Genomic DNA, 17,687 nt, shown 5'->3' on the forward strand with positions numbered 1-17,687 from the left:
AGCAAATGTACTTCTAAAAACAAAGTGCATCCTGGAGCATCCAATTAATGTTGCTAAACCACTTAAGGTAAGCCAGACAAACGACTGAAATTTCTGTAAAGCCAAGGACGTTTTTTTATCCTTTGACGTCACGAAATGTTCTGATGGCCCAGTGAAGTCAGTCGCTGAGGAAAGCATCCTGCTCTATTTTTAAGGGCAGCGCCACGAACGGATGCCAGCCACGTTCGGCTGTGCTAGCACGACGCTCCATGAGCAGGCATTGCTCGGCCATCCTGCCACCGCTGGTATTTGATGTGAAAATCTTGGTATCTATGCTGGGCCCAAGGTGATGGAGAAAGTGCTTTTTTCTGCCCCTGTGAGGCCTCGCGTGCCCTTGTGCCCTTGTTACACGAGACCAGAGGCATGTAATCAATGATGGGATCTGTCCCGCAGGCTGCCGGAGCTCTTTTGCCGGCTGCCAGCCCACTCCTTGCTTTGCTCCTCGCACATTGGGCAGGGGGCAGGCAAGAGAGTTGCTCTGGCAGCTGCCAGTTTGTTTTCATTGACTGTTTTCCTCCTGGGACCTGCATCTGCTGACACCTCCAGCCAGCCTCATGCTCCCTGGCCCACCAACACCCCATGTCCTGGTGGAGGCTCGCAGAGAGCGATGTCTGTGTGATGGATGCGTGGCAGATCCAAGGGCTTGTGCCCTCTGAGGTCAACCTTGCAGACTGACAAAGAGCAGGCTGGAAGGCTGGGAGCCCTGGCACAGGGCAACGCAGACATGAGGCACGTTAAGGACAAGATTTCAGCTCTTCTGCCAGCCCTCCTCGATGCTGCACACAAATCACTTCTGCGTGCCTTTGTTCAGTGCAGACCTGCCCTTCGGGTTGCTGCAGCTCATACCGGAGTGAAAGCACAGGGCTATAGCCGGAGCTTTGCCAATACAAAAAAAATGTTGGCAGGGAAAGAGGGAGGGGAGTGTGAACCGGTAGATGACACGACATAAAAACTTTTTCTTGGTGTGCACCTGCCAAGTTTCGTAAGTATCGAGTTTCATTAGGGAGGTGATTGGGTCTGAATCGGTGGTGGGGTGGCAGCTCTCCAGACTCCTTCCAGGAGAGGTTCCCTTGCCACTGAACAGATAGGAGGTGAGGTGCTGGTGCAGAAGGAAAAGTTGGGCAGCTTCTGTTTGTGATGTGGGAGAGGGGTTTATTATTTTTTTAACTAACAGGATGTTGCTGGCACAGGCCTTACTGGAAATTATGTGACCATTTATTTATTTTTAGTTTCTTGCATTACAGGTATATTCTGTCAAATATGTCCACACAGGGCATACATCTAAAAGTATGATATGGAAAGTGAGTAGTACGTGTCTGCTCTGCCTTTAAGGAAAAAAAAAAAAAGGTCAAAAAAAGATGATTTGCAGTGCAAAATCACTTGACAGATCAGCAGTAACCACTCTGATGCAGGCTAGTGAGGGAGAGGATGTGAGAAGCAGGATGTGTATCTGTTCTGTCGCAGGCCATTACAACTAGTTTACTACTAGTTGTATTCTGACAGCATGTGTCCAGGGGTTTAGAGGAGATTTGAGATGATAGTTCCCTATCTGAACATTGTTTTTTCTGCCTTTGTCTCCTATGTTTAGTATCAGCCGTCCTCAAGGGCAGGATTTTGACTGCCAGCCGGTCTGATTTGAGCTGAAAATGCAGCTCGTCCCTCCGTACAGCACCTCTGGTTTCTAGCCCTCCGTCTGGCCTGTTTTGTGGTTTCTGTTTTTTCCTTTGCTTGTTTCTTGTTTGCTTTGTGGCTCTTTGTCAGTGGGCTCCATCTTGGCCTAGTACCAGACCTTGTGCTTCTCTCACGAGTAAATTTATTTTACTCTGTAAGCAAGATGCAGCTTGGAAATTATTCTTCATACGTCTCTGCTTGCTTTTGTGTCTTCGAGCTCCTACAGTAGCAGCAGGGGCTTAGTTTGCAAATCTTTTTAGTGCTTTTGGGTAGAAAATACTTGTAGTCATTCAGGTTTATAGAGAAGGTTCAACCTGGGACTGGTCATAGCTGAGTGCTGTAGGCCTGAAGAAGAGGGCGATGGGCCCTGTCAGACCATTTGGGATGGTGTCAGCTCGCTGGGGCTGGCTGGCCCTGCAGTCTGAAGGACGTTTTTACTAGAGAGTAAAAATGAGATGGGATGTCGGTGCTCCCAAAAGCTTTTATCTGACAGAACAGCTGCAAAACTCGGTCCCTGGTAGTGTTGGGCCTGGCTTGTGGACGCCTGCGTTAATCTCCAGAGTGCTTCTCTCCATCCAAACTGGTCAATGTGCTCATTATTAAACGTATTCAGTTCTTGGTTGAGTTGATTCAGAATAAGGAAGGTCTTGTGGATGAAGAACTGGTAAAAGACTAGCTCATCCTGTTTGAATTCCTACTTTGTCCTGCATTTATTTTCCTGTGTAAACAAGGCCGTGCAGCCTGTCGGCTTTTTGCCCAGGATCCAGAAGAGGAAAAGTATGTTGGTCTACGGGCTGCAATCTGGGGAGTGATTCACCAAATATTTTCTTTTATCTTGTCCCTCTTATTTAAGTTTCTTTAGATTTAAATGCTTTAAATCTGAAGGAGAGAGAGAGAGAAATCTTTCCTGCATTGGGGCCCAGTTCCCGGCCTTCCTCCAAGCTCTGTCACGCTCCATGTGACGCTCTCCGTACCTCACTTCTTTCTAGTATTTGTTTTTAATAACTTTGAAGCGAAAGTCATCTTCTTTCTCATTTGTTGTGAAATGTTACTGTAAAAAGTTCATCCGCATGTTTTGTGGGATTTCAGCACAACAGGAGCCCAGTGACTTCCTCTGTTCCTGCTTTCCAGGTCTACACCAGTGATTTCCAGTGGCACCAGTGAAATTACCCACTTTTCTCCCAGTTACACTGGTGCAGAACTGGGCATGCTTCTTTCCTCCTTCCTGCATGCAACAAGGATTTATGATAGCTGGGTTATACATTATTTACTGAGCACAAAGAGTGCTCGTGGAGCCCTGAGGAGGAGGAAGAAATTGGCTTCTGTGCAACGAGTTTATTATCTAGGTCATTCGCAGACTGAGGCATCTCACATTAATATATTCAATGACAATTTATTCTGTAAGGCAGCTCGCTGCGAAGCCTGGAAGAAGACGTAATCATGTGAGGAAAATGTCCCTGTGTGGTCCAAATCTATGGTGGGATTTCTTGTCAAAGTTGGTACACGCTATTTGATGCAAAATCTACAGCAGTGTCAAATGTGTAGGGTGTTCAGCTGTCCCCTAACAGGGCTTTGTAGGAGTGTTGCTGATTATCATCGTTTTGCAAGATTGAGCCCTAAACTTAGCACTTCGTTATCTGTTTGCTTTATAACAGTAAAAAGTTGAAAGGAGGAGCTTTGAGCACCCGCAAGAATCGCACCCACAAGACTGGGTTGTGCGAAAGGGTCACTCACAGGACACTGCCTGTCAGGCCACTGCCAGCCCTTTCCTTTCTTAGAAGTTTCAGCCTCTTGTTTCTGGAGGGGATTCACGATGTGGCAGCTTACAGACCTGCATGAAGAAAAATGCTGTTTTTTGAAGTCTTCTTAATGAAGTGAGATGTAATTGTGGTGGTTTAGTAGCTACGGTACAAGCAACTGAGCTGTTTTGGTTTGGAGTAGAGCAAAAATGGGTGGCTTACCCTAGCCTAGGTGGGTTTCTGTCTTCCTTTATGAAAACAACCCCGTCAGTTCTTAATGATAGTAACTGATTCTGATCACATTTTCAATTAACAAGCTAAAGTAACATTTTCCTGTCTTGCCAGTAAAGGTAACAGAAAGCTTTTTCCCATCTTTTTGGTTCTGTGAAGGAACATGCTTCACCTTCCTGTGTAACCTCGTGCTAAATAGCTCTGGAGTGAGCCTGGAGCAGTGTCATGTTTGTAGTGTTCACCGTGCTGGTCAGCACAGCTGGCAGGGCCCTATCCTCCCCCTTTGGAAGACAAAAGTGTTATAAGGAAGACAAAAAAAAAAAGAATAAATCATCAAAAATCCAGGCTATAATGCAAATATAGGAGGGCTTTCAGCCCCTTATAGACAAAATACGTTCTTGCATTACCTAAGGATGAAACATTTGGGTGGATGCTTACAAAGTCATCCAGTTTAGGAATGGGTTTTGTGTTCAGCCACGATGGAGCCCTTTTTCAGCAGGCTCGTGACTTTGTGGCAGCTGGCACAGGGCAGGTGGAAGAGGATGCCCAGCAGATTTGTGCCCTTGTGCCGCACGGGCAGCCCCTGTGCCGCAGGAGAGGTGGAGAGCTTCCTGCTTGTGGCTCTGCTTCTCACCTACCCATTTCACAGCCCAGTGTGATGAAGAAAATACCAGTCAAAGCGGCGTGAGTTGACGTAATGGGCTGAGAAGTGTGGTTTTGGGGCTGTGTGAAGGCAGCGTCCATTCTACTGCCCGTGCAGGGCAGTGCTGACATCCGGAAGGCTGAGGATAGTTATCTCCTGATCAAAGGCTCATATTGAGATGGCATTTCCCTTTATTTCGTGTCTACTGAAGAGCTTGACTGATAATTTGTCAGTCCACAATCAATCCTATGTTCTTCCTGGCGTTTAGCTACTGCTGTTGAATATACACGATATCACGATATATAACCCTCTCCTCTGCTGTTTGCCATTTAACGGGTGCTGAAAGCCATGTCTTTTAGCTTCTCTTGGGTGGGCAGTTGCTGCACCTGCACAGAAAAAAAAAAGGGTGTTAACTCTGGTGGTGTAGAAGTGCCTGTAAACATGAGCGTGGTGAGAGGCAGGCAGGACGCGGCATGTACTTGTTTCAGTGCTCACTTAGCGCTGTGCCTACCAGAAATCCCTCTGGTTGTGTTCCCTCCGGTTGTGTCTCTGCTGGGTAAAAGCCTGAGGGTTAAGAACTTCAGAACTTCAGAGTTTTAGAGGAATCTTAGAACTAAATCTCCACTCATAATCATTGTATGGGGCGTTTTACAATTACTGTTCTGATTTTTGTCAAGAATAAAATTGTAGGGTCAGGGTGGTTTCCTTCAAAGAGAAGGAATGATCCTTCAAGTCGTCACATTTTAGCTTATATGGAAGTGATCTCAGAAGGTGTCTGACGCGTCTTTCTAAGTTTGTCATTTCCCTTTCCATAGAGAAAAGTCTGCTCATGATTAATACAAGGCCAGTGGGTTTATTTCTATATATAAATAAGCTTACCACAAAGCTTTGCCTCAGAAACGTGTATGCAGTATTCATTGGTTTTTAAGCAATATCACTTCTCATTTTTGTAGCATCTTGAAAGTGCCTATTGCTGTTCTGGATGTGAAAATTAGGTGAGAGAAAGTTTCCTGAGGTTTGCTGGTTTTAAACAACCTTTGGAGCCCCTGTGCTCGACTCCTGGGAGATGGTTCAGAAAGAATCTCCTTGACCTCAGAAAAGGTCCTCGGCGTTTTCCCAACGTAAGTTTTGTGGTTCAGTTCCTAGGGTGGCTAAGCAGCCTCCTTGTATTAATAGTTCTGGGCATGTGAAATCTTACTTGTAAAGAAATCGATGCATTCTTTCAGTTATTTCAGCCACACAACACTAAATAGACTCTCTCAGTGCCTCATAGTTTCATTGACTATCAACGATAAGAGCAAGACTTTTTTTTTTTTTAATATATATCTTCAGTAAATAGGCAGTTGCCAAAATCTATAAATCTATAGCATTTTTTATTCCATCTCTTAAAATACAGCAAGCAACTGTTTCCACAGGAACAGTGCTCTTTACAATAGACAGTGTTGTGGCTGCTCCGAAGCCACAGGCAGCGGGCGTAGGTGTCTGAAGGGCACCAGATCTTCCCGTCTGTCGCTATGAATTTTCCAGTGGGTCATTACTCGTTCAGACTTTGTATCTCCCTATCCAAACCACTGTAGTGCTTGATATTACTGCGTGTGGTAATGTCACAGACATCTCGAAGGCTGCAAGAGGAATCCTCGGAGTCATATGAAGCTGAAACTCACGGTGCAGCCACGGCGAGGTCTGCTCAGCAGCTCCAGTTCAGCTGGTTGAGGATTTCCCCACTAAGGATCCGACTCTTCACTGCTGTAATCTTATCTATGGCTCTTTTAATGCCACGCACATTAGCTGGGTAGCTTCAGGTAGTTTATCCCCTTTCTTAGGGGATTTCATCTGTAATGGTTCACTTCGCTGGATGTGCGGCAGTTGTTAGGACCGTATCTCTTTCATTTTCTTCCCCCACAAGGTCATTATCAGGCACGCTGCTGGTGCAGAGGCGAGGAACTGTTTGACTGGCTTCTTAGCTTTATATTACAGGGCTTGGTAAGCCTTAAAGAAGGCAAGTTGTTTGATTTTAATTTGGAAAGAAGATAAATGCTGTCTGGGGGATTTCTGCCCTCAGCTGGTGAAAGCTCCCTGGTTAAGGTGATAAAAGTAAAACTGATGTGGCTTTTCCTGGAGTGAATAAAACTTTGCTTTGGGAATTAAGGGAGGGTGCCCCCTCCTTGGCAAGGGCTCTTTGTCAGTGGGAAGAGGGGCATAAGGTCCACATTACAGTGCCACCCAGGTAGGGAAGTACTTTTCTCCAGAGGGGAATTTATACTTTTAAAAGTATTAGCTAGTGGGCTGGAGTTAAAAGCATGTGTATTTGTAATATAAAGCACATGCATCACTGGCTGTGCCATGGATAAAATACCAGGCCTTCTGTTCACAAAGAAACTAAATATTTATTAAGGAGGGAACGTGACAGCAATTGTCCTGAACAGGGTGGCTTCATAACAGAGCCTGTCCTGTTTTGGGCTTACCCAGGTTTGCTGTGTGCTTGGGCTCTCAGTGACCCCACCAAAAGCTCAGGTTGGAGAGGAGAATGGTTGTGTTACATCATGGTTGAGCTTCAGATGGGAGCGTGGTCAGCACCGAGGTGTGTTTTTGATGGACACCTGAGCAAAACCACTACAAAACGCCTTCTGACGTTTTTCCTCTACGGACCCTTTCTGGGTTTCCCTTCCCCGCTCCCTCTGTAACCTCCTTTACTCCAAGGCACGTCTTGGCCACGTTGCGAAATGCTTCCTCATCTCAAAACCAGGCTTTAGAAAGGGAAAAAGAAATATTAACGAGGGGAAATACGTGACAACACGCTGTCGTTAGATGCTGACATGCCGCCTGTCAGCTCGCAGTTGCACGCGAAACCCAAAAGTGCATCCTCCTTCGGATGGAGGCAGATGGCTGGGTCAGCTGAGTCGCGTTTCCCACAGTGATGCTGCACCTCGTCACCCACCCAGCGGCCCGCAGCAGGCTGGGGGCTGGTGCTTCTCAGCTCCTTCCTGTCTCAGCCCGCTTGCCGGAGTCACAGCTATGACTGTACGGTCACAAGTGCGTGCTGAGATCATCTCCCTCATGAGGTAGATGAGGAAAACTGTAATCACAGACTTGCTGGGATTAAAAATTGCCTGGTCCTGAACAGTCTGTCTCTTACTGCAGTGCTTGGCTCCAGGATTTTAATACCTTTTTTTTCCTAATTTGCTCCGTACGAATATACGAGCTGGTCCTTCACTATGAAGAGCCTCATCCATGCACCCTTCTTTTAGCTGCTCTTGTACAGAAATATGTTATTGTACCCCCGCCCAAAAAAAACCCCAAGCCACTAAACAAACAGAAAAACAAACACACAAAGAAAAACCACCATACAAATAGGGCACGAGCTAACTTGACAAAGCAAATGCTGGCAATGGCTTGTCCTGCCTGGGTGTTGCCGGCTGCGTGCAGGATCCCAACCTGCATTCTTCGTGCTCCATGAGGACTTGCCGATGACTCCCAGCGCTGGATGTCGTGGGATTAGAGCGCAGGCACGAGCGGCAACATCTGGACAGCAGGAGCGAGCATCATACCTTCAGGAATGCTGGGGGAGTAACGCACGCCTTGGCACTCCTTCTTTGTACCTTCAGAAGCATCTAATTGGTTATGTGGCCAAAAATTGCTACTGCTTTTACATGATGTTCTGGGATGTGTTGTACCAAGGATGGTAAACGATCCCATGAGCTGTGGTAAGGAAGGGGAGAGGAGTTAGTGTGCAGTCTGAACTGCTTTCAACCTTCTCCTCCACCTTTCCCTGTGCCCTGAGTAGATTGTGTCCTGTAAGACACCACCCATATTCGTTAGCTTGTTTTAATTTCTTCTCTCTCAAATCATTTCATTAATCAACTTGCAACGTGGAACATGGAAGGAGGTGTGGTGGATTAATATCGGCTGGATGTAAAAGGTAGTTCCTCATTGTTCCAGGGCAAAGAAACTGCCAGATGAGGAGGGAAGAAGTCTCTGAGATTAATTCAAAATTGGGAAAGAACGGTCAGAGTATAGGAGGCTGGGCTTCTCCACGGTGTCACAGCCCACACTGGGTTTCAAAAGCTGCTGAAACTCCTTCCTCTTATTCATCCCCTCACTAAGGACCCGTAATGCAGTTAGGGCTCTGCGTGGGGATATCCATCATGGGATCTGTTCTAAAGACCGGCACACCGCTGAGCCCTGATGGTGGAAGCCATGCATTTTGTCAGAAGTATTACTGATAACCTGATTGTGCACGTAAGCTAATTCATTGCGATACTGACAGGGCGCTTTTTTATTTGTGCTGTTGTCCTCATTTTTTCCCCAGTAATGCACTTAGAGCAAGGCTTTGTGGTCACAGAAAAGAATGACGGCTTTGGGCGCCGTGGGGAAAGGCAGCTTCTCGTTCACAAAAGGAGCAGTTGGCTCTTCTTGACGTCTGGACCTCTGAAGTCACAGAATCACAGCATCACAGACACGCGTTGCTTGCATAGGTACTGCAGAGCCTTCCTTGCAGTTTTGCAAGCCTGCTGTGCAGAGGGTGAGGTTAGGTTTTTGAAGACCACAAGTGCTGTTCCTAGCTCTGCTCCTGCAGTCTCCAGACGTTGCTTTCCCTGTCTGTAACAGTGTAAGGTTTCCCCCAGCACCTCAAGGGGCTTTGAGGTCTTTGGGTGAAAAGGTGGAGAGTTATTTCATGTGTGCAGCTCCTTTCCTATCCCACCCTGCCTGCAGCAGCAGAACAGCAGCTGGAGTAGGAAGCTTCCCCGAGTGAAAACAAGCAGGCAAAAACCTCTTCTGGTGCAGAGATTCCCCACCATCCACCTTTGGGGTTTTTGCTGTTGCCAGTGTGGTCTTAGCTCAACTTCCAGAGCTGCTGTGAGGTGAGTGATGATCAGAACAGATAGCTGTTAGCTCTGCCTTCAGCCAACGCAACATTTGCCAACCTGACAGCGTGGGCTATTGCAAGGCCTTCCACTAATACAGATCTCCAAAATGCTTGCTGTCTGAGGGAAGGAGGGGGCAGGTATCTGCAAATCAAGCCCTTTGCAATGTTGTTTTGGTTTGTGTTTGAACCCCTGCATCGTGAAACCCCAGCTTCCTGCGCTCAGGCTTTAGGCAGCGAGATATTTATCTAATTGCACTCGAGGACCCTTTGAAGCTGCTGCTACTGGGCAAAAATGGGGAAGCAGCAGGGCACCAAAGTGAATTGTGTTCAGTAAGAAGATGCTCTAGAAATAGTGACACACACCTAATGGAGAATTGAATGAGAAGAATTTCACAGCAGTTTGAGATGATGTAATAAAACCTGTGAAGAATAAGAAAATATTTTCCAGCATTAATCACTGGAGAACAAAATAAGTGTGTAAATGAGTAAGTCCCTGGGAAGACACCTGCAAATGGATTCTTTGCAGAGTTTTGCAGGTTTTTTTAGGCACCCACCATGCCTTGGGTTAGACTCATTAAGAGGATATTGAGGGCCCCGTTCTGCATTGTACAGTCCGTGGATTTCCCTCAAGTTACTCAGCACTTTCCTGCTGTAGCCGTGTGGCTGGCAGTCCCGAGGTGACCAGGGACTGTGCCTTGAACAGAGAACCTCAGACCATAATGCAGACTTTGCTGCTTAGCTTAAAACAATGAATCATTCATAGGCCAGCTTGGATTTGTTAATAAGGTTAATTAAAACTGTAGGTGAGTGCAGTGCCTTGGAAGACTTCTCCTTGAGACCAAGAGCCCAGACTTTTTGTTTATCCCCCTCTCTTTCCTCCTGGTGCCTCTTCTGGTTCTCTCCAGGCAAAACCCAAGTTTCTGCTTTGTTTCTGGGCTTGCTGGGCTCACCCCCTCGCACTCAGCTGCCACCTCCTTGTCCAGGGACGCTCTGTCAGTGAGGAGCTGTGTCAGCGGTGTTTGTATTTTGAGGAAACTCCGCTCCCCAGCTCGTTGCTGCAGCCCTTGGACTGTTCCCAAACGGGAAGTGCCACCAGCATGCCTGCTTGGCACCCGTCACTGATTTATTTCTCTATTACCGTGGGCAGCAAAACTGGCACAGTTTCCTGGGTTTTCTGCCAAATTACACCGAGTTAATAAAGATGATGGAAAATATGTTTGATCCTCACCGGAACTTGGCGATAGAAAACAGTACCTTCTGCATTGGGTCCTCAGAGACCTAAACTTCAAGTTGTCATCGTTGTCCCTTTGCAAGTAATGTGTCAGAGCACACCAGCTAAAATGGTGCCTCAGTGGCTCTGTGGCTGTTGGAGGATTTTTATTTCATTGGTGTTAAGTTTGATTCCTTTGCTAAGCAACTGGCTGTTGAAGTTTTTTGATTTGTTGTTACTGTTCAGTGGAAATTGGATTATTTTTTTTGTCAAAGGTCCTAAGTCCTACCAAGAACAAAGATCTTGCCCTACTTTCAGCCTATTTTACCTGCAATTGCATATGTAGGTGTTTGTAGGAAGATTTCTATCCTTCGCATGTGTAAAGCTGATAGCAGTTAACAGGTATGGCCATGCTTACTGTAACCGAGTTTTCAAGCAGCTGAAATCAAGCCCTATATTGCCACCCTTTAAGTTAGTGGTCCTGCATTGTTGTCAGCATCTTCCTTTCAGGAAATTAATCTGTGTTTTCCTCAAACCCTTTAAAAAAATAATAGTAATAGCTTTAGGAAGAGGGCAGTAATAGTTGGGAGGAGGATCCAGTGACGGATGGATGTGGTGGTATTTGGTTTGCTATTGCCAAGCAAGATCTATGTTTATTACTTTGTGCAGAAGAGCTAAGCCTCTGCTTATACACATGCGTGATAGGGAAAGGCAAAATATGTCCTGCTCGTGTGATTTTTGTTTCATGTGGGCTACAGCCGTGCAACCTGAGGGGGAAAGAGGCCCGGGGGTGTCTTGTGGGCCCGCCTGGGGTGCTGCCTTCCTGCTGCCCTTCTCTGCGATCAGCTGGCTCATGAGGATGCTCGGGGATGGCACAGAGCAACCCGTGCCCACCTCTGCTCTCTTCCCAAGCTTTCTTCATGCTCAGCTGATGGACCCTAGGGCCAGTGAGCTGCCGCTGGCCTGCTGGGTGTAGAAGCGGAGCCCCCCTGGCTCCAAGCAGGCTTTGGGCCTCCTTGCTCCTCTCTGCTCCCCACAGCTTCTCCAAAAAGGGGAAGCCTTGGCCTGGTGGTGCTCGCTGTCTGTCTCTGTGTGGAAGCAGCGCTGCTCTCGGGCTCTCCCCCCTCACAGCTACGTGCTGGGGGGCAGGAAGCCGCTCGCCTTCGCCTGGCTGCACCCCGACCATCGGCTGCGGTGTGCTGGGGCTGCGCACCCCGCTTCCGAGGCAGCCGAGAGCGAGGTGGCAGCAGCAAGCAGAGCCCCTTCCTCCCAGGGCTGACAAAACACCCGCTGTCTTGAGAACAAAGGCCTCGAGGTGGGAGCTTCAGCACCTGCGCTGTTGGTTGCGGGTAGATGTGCAGGGCTGTCCCACGCTTGGGCTGGGCCGGGCCCTCACAAACAGAGCCCTCGTGTTAGGGTCTGGTCATCTCCTGCACCGCCTTCTCAGCCCGCCTGCCGCCCTCAGGATTTCTGTCCCCGTGGGTGTTTGGGGATTGGGGGTGAGGGACCTCCTCTCTAGCAGAATTTGGTCAAGTGTATATGGCTTTGTCAGATTATTTTCCCCAAGTTGCTTTCAGTCTGACTTAAATTTCTGAAAGAACAGGTTTTTAGAAAGAAGGTGTTGTTGGGGACAATACTTCATCCTGGACAAGCTTCAGTACTGTTGAACCTTCCCCAGTCCTCCATCTCCCCACCATATAACTCAGGAAGATCTGAAATCCCTCTGGACGGCAGCTGTTGTCTTCTATAAGAGTGTAGGGAGAACAAAAATACAACGGTTCTTCAAACAATTGTTTGTCTCTCACTCTTAATTTTATACAAACACTCTTTTTCCTAAATATTGTAAAAAGCACCCACCTGCAACCATTAATAAATCATTCATTAATGATCATAACTACTATAATTAATGATAAATCCTTCATTGTTTTGTTTTAGAGGTAGGGCTTCTCAAAAGCAACATAAGATGGTGTACCTTGAGTAGGAGCAGGCTTTGGCTTCTGCTTCTGAAAATGGTTTTTTTTTTTCTTTTTAATTTTCGTAAGGTTTGAAACCTCCTTTTTTTTGGTCTGTATTTTATTTGTAGCCCACCGAGCAGGTTTTCTTGGCAGGAGCCTTCATGGGAAAGGATAAGTCGCCTTGCAGCCCTTCCTCTTTGGAGCAGGTCTCCTGTTGAGATGGGGAATCTCGAGTGAAACCAGGCTAAAATTGATTAAAGAGTCCGGGATTAGCTAAGAGTGGTTAGTTATCCATGATTGTTCATGGCTGGGACTCAGCTTATAATTATGCAGCCTGACTGAAAACAAAAGTAATATTTTAAACAGGTGTCCTGGAACAAAACATTAGAATGACAATATTACAGTAATAGCCGGAATAACTGGTTGTAGGAGTTAGGAGCGAGACAAACTTTCCACCCATTTGTGGGTTTACCTCCAGAGCGTCCAACACCCGGCAGTAGCAGTCACTGGGAGAGTTTCTTTTTCCCACTGAAACTCGGACGGTTGCAGGCACAGGCGGGATGTAGGAGCCCAGGTTTCTGGTGTCAATAGGGAAAATTGGTAGGAGCGGCGGTGGGGCAGCTCCAGATTCCCAGCTTGGCTGGGCTGGGGGCTGGGGGCACTGCTTTGCACCAAACGGTGTCATTTAAGGTCCCCAGAGCGCACAGAAAGTACCCTGGGTGCCCTTGGCACCTGGGTGGAAGCGAGTGCCCTAAGCACTCGGTGGCAGCGAGGAGACATTTGGCACCCCGGGCTTTTTAGGCACCCAGGTTTCAATCCTAATGCATGCGGTGCATTTTTAGGAAACCTGCCTTAATCTGCTGCCGGTCTGGAAATGTAAAATCCTCTTTCTATTCGAGAGCTCCAGGGATTTTTTTTGAAGGTGTTTCACTTGATAGGCAGGTGTCTGTCAGGCTCAAAACACCCGAGAGGGCCTGATTAATCCCGATGCGCGTTGGGCTGAGAAAGTTGCTACTTGCCCCGTCCAACCGAAGCATGCTCAGGTGGAGGTGCTGCGTTATTAAAATGCAGAAAGAGCTGACATTCCATAAGCATGACTGGGTAGGAGCTTGAACAAGAAAAAAAGAAAAGAAGTAACTAGAGGCATGTGAAAAAACAGCTTTGGACTAACCCAGGCTCTTCCAGACTCTCAGCTTCACGACTGAACAGAGCCTTGGGAATTGCCTCTACAAATGAGTGATTATATATGCAGCTCTGTTAATTAAATGTAAAAATTGTGTAGGAAGTCAAAAGATATAGCTACTTGTTTAATTAAGCTAATTAAGTCCCCAGGTAGCTTTTATATTTGCTTTATTCACTGCAAGTGTCTGGTGTGTTCTGTTTTTGAAGCCACGTCAGCATTGACATGGCTCAGAAAAAAGGTTGTGCTTCTAGGATGCTGACTAATTGTGCCTGCGGGGAAGAAAGGACGGGGCAGCAATGGGAGAAAGGATGTTCTGGGCTCCAGGGTAAACGACTTGTCTTTTGTGCCTGATCCAAAGACAATAAAAAGAGCTCCATTGGTTTCAGCCTACTTGAGATCAGGCTTCCCAGCCGGGATGATCTGTTGTGGGGAGGGGACCAAAAAATCCCCTTTTAAGTGTACAGGAATTACCGTTCGTGCCAGATGCAGCGTTGCAGATATCTTTTTATCCCGGGGGTCCATCTGACTCACATTTACGCGGCTCCCATTTCGGAGAGGCTCGCAGGCAGGCAGCCACCCTTGGCGTTTGCCTCTTCCCATCGGCGGGGAGGTTTTCGGAGAGGCATGCCAGGCTCCTTGCGAGGCTGACTGACTATACCTGCTCGTCGAGTTCAGCGGATGCTTCAGTTGGGTGTTGATACGTTGCCTGAGAGATTACCCTCCTTCTGAAATTGTTTTCCAAACCTCTTCCATTGATGAATCACGCACGACCAGTTTTTGTGATGTGTGTGAAGGCATATGATTAACGAGCCCTGTTTTGGTCTCGCTGCATCTGTTCCCTCGTTTGCTGCTGAACTATTTATTTATTTTTAACACAGGTAGGGGAGAAGGGGAGTTAATAACACTTGCCTCGTTGTCTGGAGTGACGTTAATGCCATCCTTTTGGGGAGAAGGTGTGTGTGAGATGATTGACTGGGGCCCCTCCTGTGGGAAACAGATCCCTCGCAGCTCCCTTTGAAGTCGCACGGAGCTGAGCGATCTGAGCAAGTTCAGGCATGGGCCACGGTGTAAGTGGTTTGAATTACTGAGAAAAGTCCTCCGCGGTCCTGTGCTGAGCCGTGCTGCATTTCACAACGAGAGCTTAATGAAACCGTAGCTGAACTCATCCCTCCGTACCTGCTCCTTTCCAGCTCACTTGCCAAAATCCTCCAGCGCTTGTTTTCTCTTAGGTATGTCTGCAAAGTTCAACAGCAGTTAAAGTAAAGGCTCAGCTCTTGGCCAAAATCTTGTGTTCTTACAGATATAAAGGGGGTTAGTAAGCCTGAACAGTCAGTCTTACCCATGGTTAGTTACAGAGAAATGTGCCATCTTCCAGTTCCTTGAACTACAAGAGGGTGCTGATTAAAGGTTTCACAACTGATAAGCCGTACTCCTCTCCCAGGTAGCTAAAACTTTGCCAATTTACCCCTGAAAGTGCCAAAAAGTCCATGTTTTTCTTCCGGTTGTTCTCTGGGGATGAAAGCACCAGAGTGGGGAACGTGATTACTGTTTAGAGCCAAACGTGCCCATCGGATGCTGTTGCACTGTGTGGGCTGCTCACCGCGCCGCACGCCGCCGCTTTGCTTGTTTGGAGATCAGCACCTTGCAGCACTCTTGGTACTCCACGTGCCAAAAAATTCATGCTTCTCCCAGCGTAGCAGGACTTCTGCCACTCTGGTGGATGTGCTGCTCCGATACTAGACCTTGCAGGCAGTGTGCTGTTTCCTAAAGGAAGCCATCCTGTACCAAATAGATCTGGGCGTTAGGAAACTTGGCTCTGTAGAAGCACCCTCCTTTAATATCACGTAGTGCTCTCTGAATATCACTGTCAAGTACACGCAGCTGATCGCATTCCCTTATCGCTTATCACACATTTCATGCACAGCTCCTCCTTTGTGTCATATCTTCACACTGATGGTTTTTTCCCTGAGCCTCTCCAGCATTGGCTTCAACTGACCCAAACTGACTGCACGGCCTGGTTTTGGCTGTAATAACTCTGCCAAGAATAACTCTGTGCCTCCTGCTTCTCTCTAAAAACACAGGTTTTGTCTTTAAGCAGCCACAGATGATGCTGAGAAGAAAAGAAAGGAAAGAAACGAGAGGCAAAGCTTGGTGGGTGCATGGTGTGTGAGTTGCTGGATCCCGTGGGTGCAGCTCTGCTGGGTAGGGGTGTCCCTTTTGTGGCTGCATGGCCAGGCTCTTGCCAGCTGCATCCTTCTGAAGTGCTCAGATGGCATTAAATGCAGAGCCTAGTGAGAAATCTGCTCACTCTGGGGACGTGCATGCTAGTGATAGATGCTCTTCACTGTCTGAAGAGATTGAAGGAGGGCTTGTGTTAGGAGTTCCTCCTTTTGGGGGCAGAAGTGGGGTGCCACACTTCTCGTTCGTGGGTGGCCGGCTTCAGATTGGTGCTGGCACATTTCCTCGTGCCCAAACATGGCAGCGGTCACTTTCTGGCTCGGTAGGGCTATCCTGAAGCGCGGGCTGTTCCTGTAGCTACAGCACTAAGCACGAAGGCACTAATAAAGGTGTAAAGCAGGGCCAGGAGCACCGGGAGCTGTGCCGCGGGGATCGCAGAGGTTGGCTCCGGGGCCTCGGTTTAGCGAGTGGCTCAGCGATGTATCACCGCGGTGCATGAGCATCGGCTGCCCTCAGCAGCTTCCAGGGCTTCGAGTGGCAGGAGCCAGCATGAGGCCCCTCCACGATCTCGGGCAGGCTCGTCTGTGGTCAGGCATTAAGGCACCAGTTTGCTTTCGGTTTTCTGGGTCAGAGATGATTTTCTGTTTCAGGCACTTTCCACATAGCTGCAGGTTGATCTCAGATACCCGCTTGGCTGCTGCCTTGCTGGTCACATTTCATCTTTAAAGGAAGAGTAGGTCCAAAAGCCACACTTCTATCAGGAGAGTATTAAATTCAATGATTTTATTCCATCGTATCTTATCTTGTTGCTGCTATCAGTGTCAGACCAGGGAGACTGTTAAGACGGTCTGGTTTAACCTCTTGCATTACACAGGCTGTAGGTTTTACAAAATCCCAGGCTGGTTTGGGTTGGCGGGGACCTCACAGCCCATCGAATCCCAGCCCCTGCCATGGGCAAGGCCCCCTGCCCCCAGCGCAGGCTGCCCCCAGCCCCATCCAGCCTGGCCTTGGGCACTGCCAGGGATGGGGCAGCCACAGCTCCTCGGGGCAGCCTGGGCCTGGGCCTCACTTTACTTTCAGAGTAAAGAATTTCTTCCCAATATCTAATCTAAACCTACCGTTTATAGCTTAAAATCATTACTCCTTGTCCTGTCACTCAACACCCTCAGCCTATCCCCACAGCAGAGGGGCTCCAGCCCCTTGATCATCCTCATGGCCTCCTCTGGACTTGTTCCAATACTTCCACATCCTTCTTGTGCTGGGGCCCAGAGCTGGGTGCAGGGCTCCAGGTGGAGTCTCAGGAGAGCAGAGCAGAGGGGGACAATCCCCTCCCTCGCCCTGCTGCCCACGCTGCTGCTGGTGCAGCCCAGGACACGGGTGGCTTTCTGGGCTGCAGGCACACGTTGCCAGCTCATGTTGAGCATCTCGTCTACCACCACCCCCAGGCCCTTCTCCTCAGGGCTGCTCTCAATCCATTCTCTGCCCAGCTTACGTTTGGGTTTGGGATTGCCCCGGCCCAGGTGCAGCACCTTGCATTTTGCCTTGTTGAGCCTCATGAGGTTTGCCCAGGCCCAGCTCTCAGGCCTGCCCAGGCCCCTCTGGATGGCAGCCCTGCCCACAGCTTGGTGTCACCAGCAAACATGCTGAGGGTGCACTCAATCCCACTGTCCATGTCACCAACAGAGATGTCCAAGGTGTTAAGCAGTTCAGTCAGTCCTGCTTCCAGCAGGGTGCTGGTGTGCCAAAACACGTCCTGCTTCTGCAGCACCTGGTGTCTTGGGGCTTCACTCCTCATTTTGGGGCCTTTTGACTGTAATGTTTCATTAGATCCTGCTGACGTGTGCCGTGAGGAGGTCTTGGGTGTAGTTACATCCTCTTAATTGAGTGCTCTTCAATTGGACATGAGCATGGCTGCTGAGTTGGAGTAGGGGATTTGAGTGGTCTTCAATCTCAAAGTCTGGAGGGGAGAGA

The 17,687-nt window shown here is 48.3% G+C and overlaps 1 protein-coding gene across 1 annotated transcript in view; it reads left to right on the forward strand.

Moving 5' to 3' along the window:
- Positions 1 to 17,687, forward strand: part of PRKCH (protein kinase C eta) — a 113,250-nt gene that overhangs the window by 7,756 nt on the left and 87,807 nt on the right. The window lies entirely within an intron of this gene.

This window comes from Anas platyrhynchos, chromosome 5, assembly GCF_047663525.1.
Source record: "Anas platyrhynchos isolate ZD024472 breed Pekin duck chromosome 5, IASCAAS_PekinDuck_T2T, whole genome shotgun sequence".
NCBI lineage: Eukaryota > Metazoa > Chordata > Aves > Anseriformes > Anatidae > Anas > Anas platyrhynchos.